Source organism: Falco biarmicus, chromosome 1 (assembly GCF_023638135.1).
Source record: "Falco biarmicus isolate bFalBia1 chromosome 1, bFalBia1.pri, whole genome shotgun sequence".
In the NCBI taxonomy this organism is placed as follows: Eukaryota; Metazoa; Chordata; class Aves; order Falconiformes; family Falconidae; genus Falco; species Falco biarmicus.
This window is the reverse complement of record NC_079288.1, coordinates 114,533,722-114,555,336: the sequence shown is the minus strand read 5'-3', so window position 1 is coordinate 114,555,336 and position 21,615 is coordinate 114,533,722. Positions and strand designations below refer to the sequence as shown.

Sequence of the window (21,615 nt, the reverse complement as noted above, 5' to 3'; positions counted from 1 at the left end):
CAAGGACATAAGAAATATTAAATGGAAAATAAGACTTCATATCAGGGTCACTGAAGACAGTGGGAAAGAAAAAAAGCCAAACCCACCTATTACCTTCAGTGACCCCAAGATCATTCACAAGATACCTATACTCGATCAGTATTAAAACAGTGTATTTGGAATCAAGTTCTGAGCTGGGAATCACAGAGAGTGATCTAAGCAATAATTTTGTCTCTAATATACAGAGATGTTCTAAGTGCTTTCAAATACTTACCATTAAGCTTTTTCTTTTTTCTTTTCCCTCCCCCATAATTTTTTCTCTTTGTCAAGCAAGAAGATATATCTCCTAAAATCTTTTCAGCCAGCTGGCTCCACATTGCCCAAAGTTGTCTCCATATGTCTTATTGCTCTGGCTTTGTAGCATACGGCTTTACAACAGTTTCAAAGGTAGCAGAAACTGGTGTTGTGAACAACCTCAGATAATTAAAGAAACAGGAAAGAAAGTTATCTTAAAAATTCTCAGAACACATCAAAAAACGATACCAGTAAGTGCAGTGACAGAAGTCCTGCGGTCAGTGTCACTGGACAGTTTTCCCTGCTGAAGCAAAAAACTAACTTTACTATTTCTGCAGTGGAAAGTTCTAGTTATTGAATTTGAACTGTCATTATTTTTTTTGAGAAGCCCAAATGAGGTGATCTGAATCTCTAGCAAATAGCTTCGTAACTGAAAGAAATTTAAAGATAAGAGAGATAAAACACAGCAAAATATAGAAAAAACAAACCGCAACAACTCAGCAAGTCAATGGAAGCAGGCTGCTAGAGATGGACAGGCAATGGCCACAATTTTATTCACTATCAAGTTAACTGTTTTTTAAAGAAGGTTACAGCTCCCAGGTTCAGTCTTCTTGCGACACTGTAGAAGTGAACACATGGATTAATTTAGTGGTTTGCATACACCAAGGAACAAATATCACTTCCATGCAAATTGAGAGAGAAACTCCCCTTAATACACAGGAAAGTATGACTGAAATTTTAAAAGAACCTACAGACCTTAGCATTTTTGTTGTATCTCTTGTCGCTAAGTTTTTCCTCTGAACTATAAATTGTCAGCATCTTTCCTTCAGCTTTGCTGTCAGTGTGATACTGTCCTAAACAATCTACTTAATTTTCTCCCTACTGCTTTTGTATTTATGAAGCCAGATCCAAGAAAAGGCTAAGATGAACAAAAAATGATACTGCAATGTAGTGTTTATGCCCAAAGCTGTAATTAGCACATCCCCCCATTCTTAGCCCCTGCAGACATGTTGCTGCTAAACCAGTATTTTAAAAACTAAACTTCATATGTCCCTCTTTTCTTGACTAGACTTGGCATTTGCAGTTAGATTTCTGGACTTACACCTGATTGCGATTCCTAATTCACTCTCTGAGCCTAGCTAGATTTCCCAAACAAGATGGGAAGTCTCCATCTAGTAGATGTTCTGACAGCATGTTCATCCACGACAGACCCCAGATCTCTGCAAGACACTATATTAACCTCATTCTTTGGAAATTGGACATAAGAGCTCAGACCCAAGCCTCCGAGAAGCTCAGGTTTTATTTACTATTCTCCCTCTGGGCAGTAGCAGGGAGGTTATTTAAGCATGCTCTCTTTCTCCCGTCTGTGCCAAGAGCTGTAGGCAGCAAAGGCATGGAATTGAGAGCAACCTTCTGTGTTTGACTCAGACTTCATTTTCCTTCTTCAGGCAAGTGTCATAAACAACATTGAATCCAGTTTACCAGTTAAAACATTTCATTGAAGTTGTAATGCCTGTTCTTGGTTACACGTACCACCTTCTAGAAAGGATACAATCCTGCAGGAACAGCCTCAAAAGAACAAATGTCACCTGGATCTCAAAGCAGTCCCAAGCCAAGGCATTAATCACAGTAAATCAGAGGCCTAGAAATTCAGCTGAGGGCTCACACGGTACTCTGCGTCTGGAGCTACAGTATTAACAAACTTTTTAAAGGAAAGAGTGACATCGTGTCTTTTATTGAAAGGACGGATGTAATTAACCAAACTCTGGAGGAAGCAAAGCTGTGGATTTGAACAGAGAGAGGTGCTGAGAAGAGGAATTCAAATGGCCAAAAAGGCCAGAAGCTTAAAATTCCCAGTGTAGCAACTAATCATATATTCATGCCCAAGAGACAGGAAGAAGTAAATTACATACATTACAGTTTGTACAATCCCTGAAAACAATAGGGTTGTGGGTTTTTTTATAGACTTATTTATATTTAAAGAATCAAAGAGAATTTATTCGTTTAAAGTTGAATAATATGGGATATCTGCACAGAATGCCTACAGGAATTTAGGTACACTCATTCCCCCTAACCAGCAAAAGAACTTTGAGGACAATCTTGCTAGGTTTCCAACATAAGAAGAGTTCAGAAGACATGATGTGTTAGTCACAAGGTGTCTAAATGCTTTCACACAATTTCATTTATTTGATTCATTCAGCTGCAAGTTAGAAAGGTCTTGCAGCATCTAGTAAAATCTGTTAAGAAAGGTTTTGGATAGAGACTTTCCTGACCATTTATTCTGTTACTTATACTTAGAAGAAGTTGAAAGAAGCAGAAGAAATTTCTCCTCTAGCTTGTGTTAGAAGAGCTGCCTCTGTCGTAGCAAAAGTGAGAACTCATACAGAAAACATGCTCACAGTCAGTGGCATTTCTCCATGCCAATATTAATTCAGAAGAGAGAATAGGTGAGGGCCACATATGAGCTGTGCGTATGGAAAGGGCTGATGTAGGCCAGTATTTTGGTTGTGCTCATTTCCAAACCCTAGATTTAAGCCATTTCCATGTCCTCATAATTCTTCCTGGTAACCAAGGATGAGAGAGGCAGAGATGCAAAGAATCCTACTTTTAGATGCCTGGTTGGTTAGAATGTCTCTACAGTGCACTACCATCATTAAGGGAGGAAAATAGATGCTGGATTGCATGGTCCTCGCTATCCTTGGCTATCGTATCATTAACTGGAATTTAGTGTACTTAACACCTTGAAATACCTGTTTTTTCAAAGTGTCAATTCCCTTAATGAGTCTGTCTGAAAAAGATCATATAATCTATGTCAACTCCAAATTACAGTCTAAATACCCAGTTAAATGTTCTATTAAATAATGTTCTTCTGGGCATGCTCCACATTAAGGAACAAGAAAGCAAGGGGCGCTACAATAAATTTCACAAAAACATTTTCCAGGAAGGATTTCCCACATGAAACATTTACCCATCCCATTCTATGTCTGCTTACCTGCCATGACTGCAGCTGTTTTACACTCCAGTGTTCTGTGGACTGAACCCCAACTAGATAATGTTCAGATTTTTGCTGCAAACTGTGACAAATTCTTTAACTCTGTTCACCGTCAAGTTATGCTTCATGCACATTCTCATTTCTTTTGGTAATAAAATAATAATAATAAAAAAATCTATCCGAAAAGTTATTCTGAAAGCTGGGTAACAAATGCCTGAGAATTTCTAAAGCTGGAGAAAAAAAATCTTACAATATGCACAAGACAGAGTTAGTGTCACCAGACACACAAGTGATCCATCTTCACATTTTGGTTTTAAAGTTCTCAGCAATAAAACTTGTTTGTAAAACTACTGTGGTTCAAACTATTCTATTTCTTCCTATTGAATTCAGGCAAACTTAACAGATATGTATATATCAAACTGACATCATATTGCAGGAGTTTCTTCTCTGCCTGATTTTTTTACCGATCCCCAATCCACCTTTCTTCCTTCCTGTCATTTGTAATTCTGAAATGTCCTTTTTATTTCTTTTGAGCTGCACTGAGAATTATTTTTATTGGTTTTATTATTTAAATCTCATCCCAGCTCATATCTGCCTTTAACTTTCACAACTGATCTTCATTTCAATGTGCCTAAAAACACCTTCTTGCCTCATGATCCCAGGAAAGGCTTCTGCAGCCCCATCTGCCTCCTGAAGGCACTCAACAGCACCTACAAGGACACCGAGAAATGGCTGTGGACACCAAGATATTCCTCATGAGCCTTTGCTAGGACATGCAGGAGTTAACTCTTTTCCATGTCTTAAAATTCCCCTTCTGTGGCAACATATGCAACCCAGCTGATGTGGTAAATAGGTACAAGGCACAGATAGTCATTTAGGATACTTTTTCCACACATCCCTCCGAGATGATGTGGAGCTTCTCTGCTAGGCTGTTCATTTGCTAGACTGTTTAGTCTGGAGAAAAGGAGGCTGAGGGGGGACCTTATTGCTCTCTACATCTGCCTGAAAGGAGGTTGTAGCAAGGTGGGTGTCAGTCTCTTTTCCCAAGTAGCAAGTGATAGTGTGAAAGGAAACAGCCTCAAGCTGTACCAGGGGAGGTTTAGATTGGATGCTTAGGAAGAATGTCTTCACCAAAAAGGTTGTCAAACATTGGAACAGGCTGCCCAGGGAAGTGGTTGAGTCACCATCCCTGGAGGTGTTTAAAAGATGTGTAGACGTGGTGCTTAGGAACATGGTTTAGTGGTGGACTTGGCAGTGGCAGGTTGATGGTTGGACTCTATGATCTTAAAGGTCTTTTCCAACCTAAACAATTCTATGTTTCTATGAAACTGTTGACCAGATCTAAGGGTGACTTAGAAGCCTAACAGCAAGATTTATAGAAGTCAGCAAGCTGAGCAGAAAGCTGCCTATTACACCTTTGTGCTTGTAATAGAGGCAAGCAAGACCAAGCAGATCTGGAAGAAAAGACCTGTCTTCCGCTTCCCTTCCCTGAAATGTTTGAGATTTGCATCTGCTACAGAGAAGGAAGGCCCTAGAGACAGTTTCCTGCCTCAACTTTGGAGTCAACTTACTTTACTTGTCAGTCATGGGACAATGCCCCTACGAGGCTGTCAAGGATTTTGCTCCTTCAGCTCCAACTTCTGCTTCACAGCCACAAATTGTTCCCAGCACAGCCCGCCATCACTGCCTGTGGCTTGTCTTGTACTTACAGATGGCTTTTCCCTCCCACCTCCAACAGTGCAACTGCATCCCTCCTTCCCCCTCCTTTACTTTGCTTCAGCATGTAATCTGAAGTTCAGCATGCCATCCTGGCAGCTACCTTGTCAGATCACTGGAACACCTCCAATTTGTCCTTCATCAGCCTTTGCATACAAAACCATATCTGAGCTCTAGGCAACACTCAAAGTGAGCCACAGGATTTTCCAGAGCACAGTCAAGCGTACTGCCTCTCCAGAGTCAAGTAAATGTCTAGGATAAAGGTGTTTGCAATCACCTCTAAATTTACAGAGACAGTCAGTATTGGAGTGATCTTCATTACGGCAATCTGACCTTATCATTCAGAGCCCACCAAAGCAGCAGCGAAATCCTTAGTGTAAGGTCTAACAAACTTTTCTTCAGAAATGGTATTGGTTTAGACAGCCTCCTTGACCAAGAGGATGGACTAGGTGACCTCTAGCATCTCTTCCAATCTTACTTTTCTATGATTTTCTATAATCTCATGGAGAGATTCTCTGAAGGGCTTTACATTTGTGTGGGTTAAAAAGATAATTATTTTTAATAAGAGCCATGAGTCTAGTCTCACTGTGCAACTTCAAGGGTGCTGCATAATGCTAAGTGTATTATTCAGGTCCTGTAGAGCTTTCCCAAGTTAAAAAATACCGCAACTGTTCCCTACCTGAAGTTCTGTCTGAACGGCATTATTGAGTCACTAATGGTGCTGACAGCCTTTTCACCCTTTCCTCCTGCTATTAAAAAAAAAAGGAAATGACAAAAAATTATGGTTTCCTCTTGAAAAAATCAAATTGTAGATTTTTCACTGTGTCTTTAGCGTACTTAGAAAAAACACCGATGGTTCTAGGTATTTGCACAGGTAGGGAGTTTGACCTTTCATGAAGATTTTACCTTAATTAAAATAATCTGAAAGAACTGAAGTTTGCTCCTTTTCAAAATAATTGGATTAATGCAAACGTTTTCAGTACCTACTTCAAACGAGTATAAATGGTCTGACATTAAATAAGGTTAAAAAAGTCCCCTATAAACTACCACCACTGTTACTAAATTTAATTAAGATAGAACAGCAGGCAGTTTAAACAGGAAAGTGTTGCACAAAAATGGCAGCACAGAAAAATGACTCCGATGTTGTCATTAAAGCTAATTGGAAGCAAGAGTTTGTAAATGACTATGTAATTAACAGACTAATGAATACCATATTAGGATTGTTATTAACAGTGAAATTTGCAAATACACATGGAAAACTAGTTAGGGACATCACACCGTTAGAGGTATTACAAGGTAAAACTCTACAAACAAATTATGCAGCACTTTATCTGATGATGATACAATTCTCCAGCCACCTAGCAGTAATTAAACCTTTTGCCCTCTAACCCTTCGGTTTTATATTAAATTAGGTGATAATTATCACAGATTAGCTATAAAATGTGCATTTTGAGAAATTCTGCCACTTGAAAACTCTGCATAGAGCTCAACAAGGTAACATTGTTTGATCAGGCAATGATCAAAGCTGGGGGAAGGCCAGCGACTGCACGCAGCTATGCCCTGTGGCTAAAAACAAGCCACCTTAGAGAGTCACCACTAAACTCCACACAGGTGAACAAGGAGGGTTCTGCTACATCAGGCTAATGTAGTTTTATGGATAAATGAAATTATTTCCACTTTTAATAGGAGTATTTGGGCTGGCTGCTTTCCCACAAACCCCTGCTAAATAGCAGACGGAACAGTGCTGGCTCAGATCTAGGAGACTGTCCTTTGTGTGGCAATCTGTCACCACTTCAGCGCCTGAAGTGAGCTTTCAAGGACAGGACAGGAAGGATGAGAGTTCTCAATGAGGAGGAGACCGTAGCGAACAACATAAAAGGTGATAAAATGAGTGAATTACAGAAGAGCCTGATGGTGGTTTAAGATTTTGTGCTCAAGAAGAGCTTGGATGTGACTGCAAGGAACCTAGTATTCTTGCTGGCCTGAGATAGCCTCACTAGAAGATATTTACAGTTGAATTAGTATTAGATATAACATGCCCTTTTTTTCTCACTGGGCGGGGTTTATGTTTCATTCTGTTGCTGAAGAATGTGTCACCATTTTTTGAGCATGAAAACCACATTTGTAAGTTTGGGTTTAGGCATGTAACAAGAAGTCCTGCTTGTCCTGAGTCTAATTCTTAATAACTGATACTATTACTTTAGTTAGGAACAGAGGCTCTAGAAAGTAGCATTTTGATTTTATAGGCTTTTCCATAATGCAGAGATAATTGGTTAATAAGACTGTAATTAAGCAGACTTGTGACAGATCTTGCCTCTGGCTGGTTTCTGCAACATTGTTATTTTTATACGCACTTTATAACACACTCTTAGCACAACAATTTTATCTTGTTAACATGAAGAACCAAGTAAAAAGACCTGCCTTTCAGAAAAGACAGACAGATATAATCTCAAAGTGCTTAGCATATAAAAATAAGTTAATGTTGTTTTCCTAGAGGCTGCAAATGGACAAACACACAGGCCTGAAAGGAATATGAGGTATGCCACAGAACAAACAACATTGCTGAATTCGGATTATGGAGGCAACACATGCCATAACTTCTGGGTTTCACAAGACATCTGAGAGCAAAAATGTGAAGTGCTGATTAAAAACTTAAGACCAGAATTTTATAGAAAGATTCTGCTTAAATAGCAAATACTAGATGAGAAAATATGATGCAAGAGTAAAAGAGTTATTACAAGCAGGAAGGAAGAAAATAATAATAAGCACTTGCCTGCAATTGTACCAGACTGATTTTCTTAGAAGACCTTGCAAAGAACTCCAGTTTACAAGTATTTTTACATGTCAGAAAGGTTAAACATTAATCAAGAAAAAGAATTTCGAGTGGTCAGATCTGAAGATTCAGACTTCTAAGCTAGAATATAAAGCAGTATTATAAACAACAGGCAAACTATTACATATACAGATGAAACATTACACAATTTCCTCTGCCTCTACAAATAAGCATTTCTAGATAAACATATATTTCATCTTTAATTGGTCCATCCAAACAAACTGAAGCGTATCAAACAAATTATCATAACGTATCTTCAACCCAAATATATTTAGTGGAAAACGAGAAAACAAAAAACATCTGGAGGAGACAGCAAAAGAAACAAAGACAATGACGATCTGTAGGAAAAGATGCTTTTAAATAAACCCAAGGTTTATTTCATATCCCTTGGCTCAAAAATTGTAGTTGTTTCATAGCTAAGATTATCTTCTTCACAGTAACCACTATGACCCAAAGAAAATTTTTCAGCATCTACTCTTTGGCCAAGATTGAAGACATTGAGTTCTTTCAAATAAAAATCTCTTTATGTAATCCTTGATTCACAGTAGTTGGCGGAGCCGGTAAGCTCAGAACCATATCCAGTTATGTGGACAAAATGAAACTCTTAAAACATCAACAAAACTGATCATATTGAATGCGGAAAAAGACTGCATCTTGCAAGATAAGAATTAGATTATTTCAGCATTCCCAAATGAAATTCTATCAAAAGATGAAAATCTTTGGCTGGCATATACATTTCTTACCCATAATCCCTTGGAAGTGAAAGGTATACCTTTACTTTTAGGTGGCTATTGAAGCAATCCGAGCTAGTTACTTTATTTCCAAATGAAGGCAACAGAAAGCAGGTGTTAAAACTCTTCATTTATGCACATCGCTCTAATTGCTTTCCCTTAGATTTCTGAATCTCTGTGTACAGAAGCTCTTTACATGGGTTAACATCAAAGTAGTTATCACATCTTCAGACTTACGTAACACACAAGTTGTTGATGAAAATAATAAAAAAACCTCCACATTCATGCTAGTGTAAAGTATGGCCTAAAGTAATCTTCAAAAAAAAAAAATCGGCAGCAAAAGCAGAACTTGTAATTCAGACAACTACGTTTTGTGATCTTGATGCTTCTCAAAACCAGCAGGGAAAAAACTCACTACTTGTTTCAACAGACTATAAAACAAGTACTTCTCATCTTTGCCTCAAACTACCAGCATAATCATACAATTGACAGAAACAAGATATGGTTTTACCGGAAGAAATCAAACCTGTTTCTCTTCTGCCATGGACTGCTTTAGTCATCTGTAAGGGGTTGACTTCTGTACAGTCCAGAAAACAGATGCACACACAGTTTTTAGCTACAGCAATTGCTGCAATTCTGTCCAGCTAGCTTTCTGGCAGACAGGACACCTTTTGGCAAATTTATGGCTACACTGGATGATAAGCATTATATCACATATTCACAGGCACCGAGTGGTCCTGCTTTTCAAATCACAACAGGACCCAGTATTATTGGCAATGATTGCCTTGGTAATGAAGACAACAGTATGCCAAGAAATCGAGCACTTCCAAAGGGTCACTAGGTGGCAACTGCCTTTTACAGCTTCTGTTTCCACCCCTCGTGTATGTAGAGTCCCAGGTTTTTAAGCATGGTGGGAAGAGCCAAGAGGAAATGAAGAAGGGACTATGTGTTCCCCGGTCAGAAAGTTTTCCCTAGTGTGTTTCAACAGATAGACACATTAGCCAGTTCTGTCTGCTAGAGTCACTAGTACAATGGTTAATATTTACATTTTCTTTATACTGTTGATTGCCTTGAAAAATCGGTGATAAAAAAGTATACTTCACACAGCTCTTTATTGTTCAAAACACTACTTCCTGAACAATATCCCATCAGTTTCATCTAGTTAATTTATGGAAAGTTTTTCTCATGACCCTTTAGGCTATGAAGCCTTGGGGGGAGGGGGGGGGGGGGGCGGGAAAAGCTTAAATTCTGCAGAATAAATGTCTCTTGACTGCAGGAAAAAAATCCATGGTGTATGGACGTAAGCTGAAAAAACAAGTGAATTCTTCAACTATGCACCTTTTTGGTTTAGTATTCATTAATGTCCCTCATTCAACAATGGTTTAATTTACAGACATGCAAGGGAAAACCAAGTTGTAAGACTTATTTAGTCAGGGTTAGGAAGCTTATAGAGCTCAGCTCACATAAAGAAAGAGGAGACATGTTACCACATAGTTTCGCATATTACTTACTATAAATAGCATAAGGTAAATGAATAGTAATTCCTAGCTTTTATAGAGTACTTTTCAGTTCCACATGAAACAAAGCTAACACTTGAACTTGCAGTACTAATTTCAAATACATAAAAGGAAGTAATCTTAAAGTCAAGATTTGCTCACAAATTGCAAAAGAACATCATTTCTGATGCAGGTCTTCCATAGCAATTGGAAACTATTTTTTTGCGCAAAATGTTTAGAAACTGGAGTTTCTCCATCTTCTTATCTTCTAAGGTGGGTGAGGGGGGAAAGAAAAAAAAAAAAAAAAAAGATGGGAAAAAAGCAGCTACTAAATGGCTAAATATCCTAACCAACATCCCCCCTGAAAATCTAGTTTATCTGTTCACTGGACTAAGAGAAGTTAAAATACATTTACTGGACTGTGTCTAAAACCCTACAAACTTTAGTGAACTATCCTGAAACATTAAATCACTGAGGTTCTTTCAATGTTTACCCCTTTTTCAACTTGGAAATAAACTGTTTCCATTTTCTTCCAACATGTCCTTTTGACCTCTCTCACTTTTACAATAATGCTCATATATATTTGTAGAATGGTCTATTATTTCACAGTGCCCCACACTGAAAGAGTCAAAGGTTCTAGAAAACCAATTAAGTTGGTTGTGGCTTCTGAAACACAAATCTTTTTAAAACTTCAAAGATATCATCTGCATATCTACTAACTCCCCTTGCTAATCTACTATATGTCATTGTCTGTTCTTTAAAGTCAGCACTTTCTCCTGTCCTTGTGATTCCTAGATGTGAAGATCTTCCATAAATCCTCCTCAAGAAGTCCATGTTAATGGTTTGATCATCATCTCTAATCTTAACATTCACACTTGAAAAGTACTTTCATCTTTCTACATGACATTAACGCAAAAGTGAACTTTTGCCAAGTAAAAAATTATCTTAGAAAACTGACCCTTTCCTATAAATATCTATTCCATATATGCTAACTAGCATCCTATTGTTTATTTGGTGTGATACCGTAAGTCATTATAAGAACAGAGAAGGAGGTCATACAATATTTTATACGGAGTAGAAATGTAGCTTCCCTAGAAGTGAAAATTTCAAAAACCTCTATACTGGTAAACATTATTAATATAGCAGGAAAAGAGCAGGCTATACCATTTCATACCAGCTGATGTTTCCTTACCTGACATGTGGTTCAAATCAGTCTTAATCTCTAAAGATCAGCAGTTTGCTAGGAAAACATATTAAATCGCGAAAGAATGCAGCAAAGTAACTAAATTGGGGTTTTTCAGTACTTTTCAAATATTTTGTGGCATACTTTCCAATCTGAACATCTAAATCATGGTTTGAAAAGTAAGTTAAGAGTTATTACAATGCTATAAAACATATAAGAGAGCTTAACTGCTGGAAGAATAAAAAGTTACAGAAATTGATTGAAAGCTTAATCAAAAAATAATCTACTGAAGTTGCAGTAGTTACCACTTAACATCATCAAGTACACACACAGATAAGTATATAAAAACATAAAATAAGCCTGGGGGCTGCACGCCAATGTTTGAGGGATGGTGTGCTACAAAGGTCCTTGGGTCTGCTCTCTCAGCCGAGGTAGGGGATGGAGACCCATATGGCAGCAAAGAGGCAGGGGTTAGTGACGTGTTAGAGACCATGGAAGTGCCTGAGAACGGTCGCGCAAGCAGCAGGGCTTCTCCCCCAGAAAGGAGGCGGGATCGCTCGCCCAGCTGAAGTGCCCCCACACCAATGCACGCGGCACGGGCAGCAAGCGGGAGGGGCTGGAAGGCACCGTGCAGCGGGGAAACTGTGATGTAGTTGCCATCACGGAAACACGGTGGGATGACTTGCACAACTGGAGTGCCGCAATGGATGGCTATAAGCCCCTCGGAGGGCAGAGGCAAGGAAGGAGAGGCGGTGGGGGAGCCCTGTGTGTCAGGGAGGGTTTGATTGTCTAGAGCTGAATGACGACGATGACGGGGTTGAGTGCTTATGGGTACCAATCGGGGGGAAGGCCAACAGGGCCGATAGCGTGGTGGGAGTCAGTTATAGACCACCCAACCAAAATGAAGAGGCAGGTGAAATATTCTAGAAGCAGCTGGGAGAAGTGTCACAATTGCTAGCCCTTGTTCTCATGGGAGACTGGAACTTAACGGATTTCTGCTGGCAAAACAACTGCACCACAGAAGTGGAGAGGAAACGGCCTGGGAGGTTCCTGCAGCGTGTGGGAGCTAACTTCTGACACAGCTGGTCAGGGAGCCAGCTAGGGAGGGTGGACCACAGAAGAAGAACAGAGAAGGACTTGTGGGTGATGTGGTGGCTGGGGGTCGCCTTGGGCATAGCGATCACGAAATGATAGACAGAGTTATTGATTCCCAGAGAAGTAAGGAGGGGAGGTAGCGGAACTGCTACCTTGGACTTCCATGGGGCAGATTGTGGCCTGTTTAGGAGCCTGGCTGACAGAGTCCCTCGGGAAGCAGCTGTGAAGGGCGAAGGAGTCCAGGAAGGCTGGGCGCTCTTCCGGAAGGAAATCTTAAAGGCGCAGGAGCAGGCGGTCCCCATGTGCCAAAGGACAAGCCAGCCGTGAAGAGCAGCACCCTGGCCGAACAGAGAGCTTTGGCTGGAACTCAGGGAAAAAAGGAGAGTTAGTGACCTTTGGAAGAAGGGGCCGGCAACTCAGGATGACTATAAGGGTGTCCTAGGAAGAAAATTAGAAGAGCCAGAGCCCAATTAGAACTCACCAAGGCACCTTCAATCATTTGCCAGCAGTCCTGGCTAACCGGGGAGGTCCCAGAAGTCGGGCCGTTAGCAAACGTGACGCCCATCTACAGGAAGGGCCGGAAAGAGGAACTACAGGCCGGTCAGCCTGACCTTGGTGCCGTGGAAGGTTACGGCGCAGATCATCTTGAGCACCATCACGTGGCCCATGCAGGACATCTGGGGTGATCAGGCCCAGCCAGCAGGGGTTTATGAAAGGCAGGTCCTACTTCACTAACCTGATCTCCTATGACAAGGTGACCTGCCTAGTGGATAAGGGAAAGGCCGTGGATGTTGTCTACCTGGATCTTAGTAAAGCCTTTGACACCGTTCCCTGCAGCATTCTCCTGGAGAAACTGGCTACTCGTGCATTGGACGGGTGTATTCTTTGCTGGGTTAAAGCTGGCTGGATGGTTGGGTCTAAAGAGCTGTGGTGAATGGAGCCACATCCAGCTGGTGGCCGATCAGAAGTGGTGTTCCCCAGGGCTCAGTCCTGTTTAATATCTTTACGAGCGGTCTGGACAAGGGGATGGAGTGCACCCCCAGTAAGTTTGCAGGTGACACCGAGCTGGGGAGGAGTGTTGATCTGCTTGAGGGCAGGAAGGCTCTGCAGAGGGGTCTGGGCAGGCTGGATCCATCAGCCAAGGCCAATTGCATGAGATTCAAGAAGGCTCAGTGCCAGGTCCTGCACTTGGGTCACAACAACCCCACACAATGCTACAGGCTGGGGGAAAGAGTGGCTGGAAAGCTGCCTGGAGGAAAAGGACCTGGGGGTGCCGGTTGATGCATGGCTGAACACAATGAGCCAGCAGTGTGCCCAGGTGGCCAAGAGGGCCAACAGCATCCGGGCTTGTATCCAAAATAGCGTGGCCAGCCGGACTAGGGCAATGATTGTCCCTCTGTACTGGGCACTGGTGAGGCCGCCCCTGGAATCCTGTGTTCAGGTTTGGGCCCCTCGCTGCAGGAGGGACACTGAGGGGCTGGAGCGTGTCCAGAGACGGGCAGCGGGGCTGGGGAAGGGGCTGGGGCACAAGTGTTGTGAGGGGCGGCTGAGGGAGCTGGGGTTGCTTAGGCTGGAGAAAAGGAAGCTCAGTTGGGGCTTATTGCTCTCTACAACTACCCAACAGGGGACTGTAGGCAGGTGGGAGTCAGCCTCTTCTTCCAAGTAAGATGTGACAGTATGAAAGGAAATGGCCTCATGTTGCGGCAGGGGAGGTTTAGACTGGATATTAGGAAAAAATTCTTGACTGAAAGGGTTATCAAGGATTGGCTGCCCAAGGAATTGATTGAGTCACCATCCCTGGAGGTATTTAAAAGATGTGTAGATATGGCGCTTAGGGACATGCTTTAGTGGTAGATTTGGTAGTGGTAAGTTAACGGTTGGACTTTAGAATAGAATAGAACCATTTAGGCTGGAAAAAACTTTTGAGATCACTAAATTAGTATTGCCTGCTATTTTTTCTGATCCTGTGTTTGGTATAGGTTTATAAGTGAAGCATATATTTCAGTGTCAGACATCAGTTTTTGCTTTTGCTGTGTTTAAATTTTTTCTAACTGAATAATCTACAAAACAGTAGCAGCAACCCATACCAAGAATCTAAGGTAAAACAAGCGATGGAAGATGTGAGGGTAAGTGAAACATAAGCATTTACTAGCAATGGTTTATAGGATTGGACTAGCCAGCCTATCATGCAGTGTCCTATACAGTTGCTATTTGAGTTCAGATGGACAACAAGTATTGCAATACACCCGTATCTATTAGTTGGCAACAGCTCACCTCTCACAGTGCTTGTCATGGGTCACAGGCTCTTCCACTTCTCAGCTACATCAGGCACCAGTTGTAGTCAGAGTCCAACTCAGTTGGCCTCACACAGGGCACCTATTGTTGCACCACAGACAAACTAGTAGACTGCAACAAAGCTCTTACTGGCAGGCAGATTCTACTGTCTGTGCTGTTTCTCCTTCCTCCAGAGACCAGACCACACTGCTCCTCCTCCATCCAACCACTTCTCCCACGCTCCTCAGGGCTATTTAACTACTTAGCAGGAACGAGCTACAGCTGCACATCATCCATGTCCATCAACCCACTGCCTTCCAGGCAAGGCCACAGCTGCATGTTATCAATGCTAATCATCCCGCTGCCTTCAGTCCTCTACACCACACCTTATTAAAAATCCCAGGCCCCAAACGTCCAAATATTTACATAGAAAGGTTTCATTTCTTCTGAAAGTGCAGCACAGATATACGGCAGGTCAGCATTCATGAACCAAATACACACTCACTTAGGGCTAAACTAGCTATTCGTATAATGAAATAGCTGTACTTTCTATGCTTCTGGAAGTATTGTACAAGGGACATACCGCATTTACCACCAGACACAAAAGGAGTCATTACCATAATTTTTAGATACATTAATATTTTAAAAATAATATACAGCATTTCACTTATCAAGACACCACAGCTGAAAATCACTTGGAGCCTCAGTGATAAAAGTTTAACTTTGTTTATGACAGAGAACAGATCATGTCATCAAAAATAAAAAGTAAATTCTCATTAGCAGAAGTGTAGAGAACAAATAGTGAACAAATAGGACCAACTGTGAACAAAGCAGGACCCCTGTTTAAGATCTGATGTGAATGACTGTGACAGCTTGCTGAGCTTTTTGCTGCCTGAAAGAGACAAGCTGTCAGAGATGTCTGCAGGACACAAGGGTATCAGTGGGGAAGGGTCCCTGTGCCCTTGGCTCTGCTCTCACGCTCCCCATGTGCTTCTGACCAGCAGACGGCAGGCAGGTTGCATTCTGGGCTACCAGACCTTTGGTTTACTAAGTCTGGGCTTCTGGTTTCCTTCGCTTTCAGGAACTCTGACTGATGTGCTAGGGTCCAAACTCGTACAAAACAGGCACAGTAACTGTCCTCAAGACAGGGGCAGAAAGAGTGAGGGCACTACAGTCCAGACAGGTAGTCCCCCATGCTTGAAAAGCCACTAGAAGAAATGCTCAGAGAGAATGGAAATTGGAGGAGGAAGAAGCCCACACATTTTGTTATGGACAAATTATGACAAATTATTCTTCCTTTTGTGACAGGATAACAAGTCTAGATGATAGAGGAGAAGCAGCAGCTGTCACATTGTCTTGACTTCAGGAAGGCTTTTGACATGCTGCCATGTGAAATTAATATAAGCAAACAAGGAATCTACCAGCATGAGGGAGCACAACCTGTTGGAAAGGTGGACTCATGAATGTGGCTCACAGGGGAACTTGTGTAATTGAAAGACAGGAATATGGGTAGGTCATCCTGCATTCAAGCACTTTCACTTGTGATGCAGCTATCAAATGAAAGCTCTGCTGACAAAATCTCAAACAGTGCTAAACAGGAGGAATGAAACATTTTGGAAGGGAAGAGCAAACTGCAAAATAATCTTGGAAAACTGGAAAAGTGGCTGAAACTGCAAAACACCGAGTGCAAAATCTGGATAGTCAGCTGCTGACGTAGTCAGTCAGCAAATGGCATGGGGATAACCGGCCATGGCACACCTTCCAGAGCAGACACCTGTCACAATCAGCCATGTGCTGGCAGAGGTATGCAAAGGAAAAAAAAAAAAGACAGGGAGGGACTAAGAGTAGCCTACACATAAGACAGGAAGCAAACCTGCTGCTCAGTCAGAGGCCAGAGGGCAGTCAACAAATCATGAACGGCACCAAGAGATTCTGAACAGCATGTTCCTTTTTGCCCACGTCTAAGACCTGGCTCTCTGCTATGTGTTTTCTCATTCTCTTGGTTTCCCTGCATTTGCCACAGGATCCTACCTTTGCGGTGCACTTCTTTTGCATGCCACATCCCTCTGAAGATTTTCAGCATAACAGAAGCTTTAAAGAGCACTTCAATAAGATACCCACCAGGTGTGGTTTAGGCACACACGCTTATGCCTTGGGGCAGAAGGATGGACCACACAACGCCACAAAACCTTTACAACTCAATTTTTGATCTGTTTTAACACAGACAATCTTAAAACTGTATCATATACACAATAGAAGAACGCTCCATATAAATCAGAAAGATCAGTGATGTATTTTTAAGCAAAGCATTAAAGGAGGTGCAATCACAGATTAAAGACTCATCAAAATTTGAATGGTCAATATCTTTTACTTGAAGAGGAGATGGGAAGTATAATAGAGTCCTTGATAAAAGCTCAGATCCTAACAAATGCTGCTAGACAGCAACTATATGGATATCCAGCACTACCTCTTGAATTGCTATTTGCACGGCACAGGCAGTCTTCTGCTCCTGCCCAGTGTTTATGGAGAGTAAAGTTGCCTCCTCACAGTAGCAGTGCTCATCTAAAGAGAGTAGTATGGATCAACATGACCATGAAATCTATATTTTGCTTTTGAAGGGAAAAAGAATAGGTGGAAACTAGTGCTATAAAAGCACAGCTTCCTATTAGATGTGAGCAGGTCTTCAGCAACTACCAGGGTGGGGAGGGGGAAAGTGAAACCCCCAAACAACCAGAAATCACAGTGTGAATGACCACAGGAAAACAGCTCTTCCCCTTCTCAGGTGAAGACGTAGTTTTCTTAAATGATCAGATGAAATATTTCTAGTACTTTTGAAACCTCAAGTTACACTACCTTCCCTCAGCAGTCACACAGTGGCCATTTATGTGCCCTAGGCAGCCTTGAGAAGGTCACCAGTTTCATACATTCACTCTGCTTCTCAGAAATGTATGAATTAGCAAAAACCCACCATTTTAAGCTAAACTTCCCATTTCAGCCAAAGTTGAACATACAGGATTTTATTAAAAGTTGCTGAATATAGTTACTACTGATTGGGATGGCTGGCAATGAAAAAGGTCTCTGAGAACTTGTGGTTTAGGGTATTACAAAATTGCACTAGCATCAAAATTTCAAATCACTTTTTCATATTTTCAGTGCAAAGACTTAGCCCTTCCTCCTTGCCAAAGTTTAAATGGATCTCCTTGCTCCTCTGGGGTGCCAGAAGACAACTGTGTTTATCAGATTCTTAGATCTAAGCTTCTATGGATATGTGTACGAGAGTACACTACAATTGATTTCAGTCACCCATGAATGAAACAAGTAAAGCATGCCATTTTATGTACACGCTGTATGTAATGTAAATATAAGAAATCACAGTCTCCACTGGTATAAATACATGGAAGGGTTTGCAAGAAAGTGTAATATCAGCAGGAACTCAACTCCATCCCTCCACCTAAGCCACACTGCATTCGTTTAAAAAACAAGAAACTGCACCAAAATCAATGCACTTAGGTAAACTCAGTGCAAGTCACTTCAGAAGGAATCCTGTAGTAGAAAAAAAAAAAAAAAAGCAAATGACAATATGTTGCCAGTAATTTAGGTATCTGGGAAGTGAGAAGAAATGTCATAGTATTCTATATCCAAGATTTTGCAGAGATTTTATCATCCTTTCTCAGGTGGCATCAAACCCACTGTTCTTACTTGTCCATGTCTTGCAAGTTCACTACTTAGTATCTTCATTACATAGGATTTATGCACTAGCATTACTATGTGTAGTTGCACTCTCACAAACTAAATTGTTTCTGGGGCAATGTATTTTCCTGAGTTTAAGCTTCATTTGTTTATTAAATACATGCATGAAGCCTAATGGTCACATATCAGTACTTGCATTCTTAATTGTGATGTCCTCTGCAGTCTTTAACTCCCTTCCATAGTGGTAAAGTCCTAACTTTGTTCCCATAAAAAAACCACAAAGCTTTACCTATATTAATTAAAATTCAGTATATATGATTTTAATCTATATTTCAGATATTTCTGGATGCTACTGTTTGCTAATATTTGACAAAGTACTGTACAAGTAGCTTCTGAAGTCACACAGAAAGGGCAAAATTAGCAACAATGTGTAGTTTGAACATCATGTCCTTGATAATGTTTTTTCACAAAAACCTACTATTTTTTTCTGTCACATTTTCAACTCTGCAGAGAATATCATAAGCTGTTGAACATCTTTCATCTTTCATTTTAATGCACATAAACCTTGATCCAACCATACTGACAAAAGTTTTTGGCTTGTCAGCATTTTCCCCAGTTTGGACATTATTGCAGTGGCAATTCAAAGGGCTGCCGCTGCTTTCTGCCCCGCGCTAGGACATGGCCCCGCAGTCAGTCATTGGTCTTTCTCTGTGCTGATCAGTCTCGAGCGGGTTGTGAATCCCCTTGAATAGTAACAAGAACTGCAAGTCATAGATCAAGGGTAGCTAGACATGCTGATGATAGGAAACTCTGAAGCTTTCACACAGCTAAAAGTCACTTCACACGCCTTCCATCTCTGGGAAGCTTGGACCTTCTCATCTCCCTGTGGATGGGCCGGGCCCGGCCATGGGTCTGAGCAGCTGCAAAGTCACCCTCACCAGTCTCTGCTTCTGTGGGCCACTGTTTGCATCTGCGAGCTAACCCTGCTTCGGACCCTGATTACAGACAATTCACCTGAACTGCTCACTAGGTGGAGTTCACTGGCCTGATACTGGAAACTCTGTCCATAAACATCTTATATTCAGCTCTTTTCAGGGATCATGTAGTACACACAGATAAATAACCAGGGAAACAGAGAGGACTGGAAATGCCCGGTACATTTCTGCTGCTACATGCCATTGTATGATTTCCTACAATGAATTTCAGTGACTTAGGCTAGACAGTTACAAGGCAGAGGATAGAAGAACTCAGAGAGAGCAGTGGAGGTTAAAAATGGGAAATCTCTATTCTTACGCATACTGAGCGTTTCTGTGTCCTACGCAGCACCAGCAAAAGCAATGGCATACCGCTTAGAGGAGGCTGCTGTTTCCGAGTAACAAGTACTCTGGGAAAAGGTAAGAAATAACAGATGGGGGGAAACTGCTGGTCTGAGGACAATAAGCTATCAAAAAACCCCAGGACTGAAATGACTAATGACCAATTAATGATAGCAAATTTCAAAACACTATCTTTTTATCAACTAGTCAAAGTTTCGATAACTCCCGGTGCATTCGTTCTTTCTGTACATAGTATGCTACATATTAAGATTCCCTACAGAAAACACATTGACTTTTTAGTGTCAAAGAGCGAGCAATATGTTGTGGGGTGATGTGGGAGTTTAATATTGCACAAGTGTGTCATAATATATGAAAAGGCTCTTTATATACCCTAGTAACATGAAAGCGATGTGACAAAACTAAAGACAACCTTGAATTTGGTATAACTCCTAATTTAAAGTTAAACTACTTGGAGAAAGCCCTTTCCTTCCTTTTGGCTAAATACGGTATGTTGTGCAGTCTCTTAAATTTCAAGTGTTTAGAACACATTCTGTCCACCTGGCAGCTAAATATCTTGTTTTCTCTGTTTATAGAGAAATTACTTAGAATGGACTGATTTCTACCCTTGTCACAAAACCTCTGAGCATTAAACAGAGCAGTCGTATTACAGTTAAATGAAACTATGAAACATTATTATCAAAGAAGAAATATGACACATACGTCATGGTTATTGTTCTTGAGTATTAAACAGAAAGAAAGGGAAATAATCTGATGGAATGCACATCGTTACTGAGTTGCATGCTTTCCTCTTTCAGCCCTCTCTTTTGCATGTTACTTCTTAGTAGGACTGCCTTATTTGTATCGTCATATGGGTTAGGATTTAATTCTCCTGCATTCCTGAAAGCTCCAACTACAAATGGCAAAGTGAGCCACAAAGCAGTCTGTTAACCCCAGAGATGGTGTCTACATGGGCTAGGACTGAGAGATCTTGACAAATTGTTTTGATCAATAGTTAGCTTCGAAGAAAAGAATCCTCCCACCCCCCCAGGTGATTCAGCTTCATTATTATAATGTAACATTTTGGTTCTTCAATTAACTGTTTCGGAATTTCTGTTGAGAAACACTTATAAAACACTTGTGTAGTAAAAAAAAAAAAATAAAAAAAATTGACCCACACATTTTGGACACTGTGCTCTAAACTGAAGAAAGGCACAACTTTCAGGGGAGTATCCTGAGCTACGGATCGTGGTTAGAGGCATGGCCAGTGCAGCCAGGGGTACTTAAACCCTCAAAAGGCTTTTCCCAGCCCTGTTAGCTGGCTGACCTTGACAGTGCCCTAGCTGGCACGTGAAACCTAACAGCTAAATGTGCCTGACGACCAAGGCTCTAGCTACCCAGGCCAGAAAGTACCCAGTCATCTCAAGTCAACTGGTCAAGCACCTAACTTCAAAAAAAGCATTTGCGTAGAGAACTATTCCTATGGGAACTAGCCGGCTATTTGAATACATATTAGATCCACTAATAGTTTTGTGGATTTGGCATGTAGCGTGGACTGCAAGGGTTTTGTGGTCTGGCCACTGCACTGAAGGTTGATGAACAGAGAAATAACACAAGTATAACTTGAAAGAACTGCTCTAGTGAAGGCATGCCTTTTTTGGGGTGTTAGCCAGTTTTTTTATTCACATATTGATTTTATTTTGTGTAGAATTTTCTGTATCTATGATGCAATTTAAGGAGCGACTATTTTAGGAAAACATCGAGGCTGCAATACTGCATCAATTATGTCTGAATAGGATAGTGCTTGTTCACAAGGCACTAAACAAAACACTTAAGATTCTAGGTTTCTCACTTCAATTAAGAGCTGCACATTTCTGTGTTAGCTTTTTCTCACAGATTCAGAAACATATTTCCATTCGTTTTAAGCATTAAATACCTTTCCCTTTGTTTTGTCTTCGCTAACTTAGCAATTGATATGGTTTTGCTTGGAAACACTGTATCTTTAAACAGGAATAGCTC

General features: G+C 41.0%; 1 long non-coding RNA gene across 1 annotated transcript in view; it reads right to left on the bottom strand.

Annotated features, from left to right (window-relative positions):
* The window catches only part of LOC130160513 (uncharacterized), a 75,130-nt gene that overhangs the window by 37,527 nt on the left and 15,988 nt on the right, over positions 1–21,615 (bottom strand). The window lies entirely within an intron of this gene.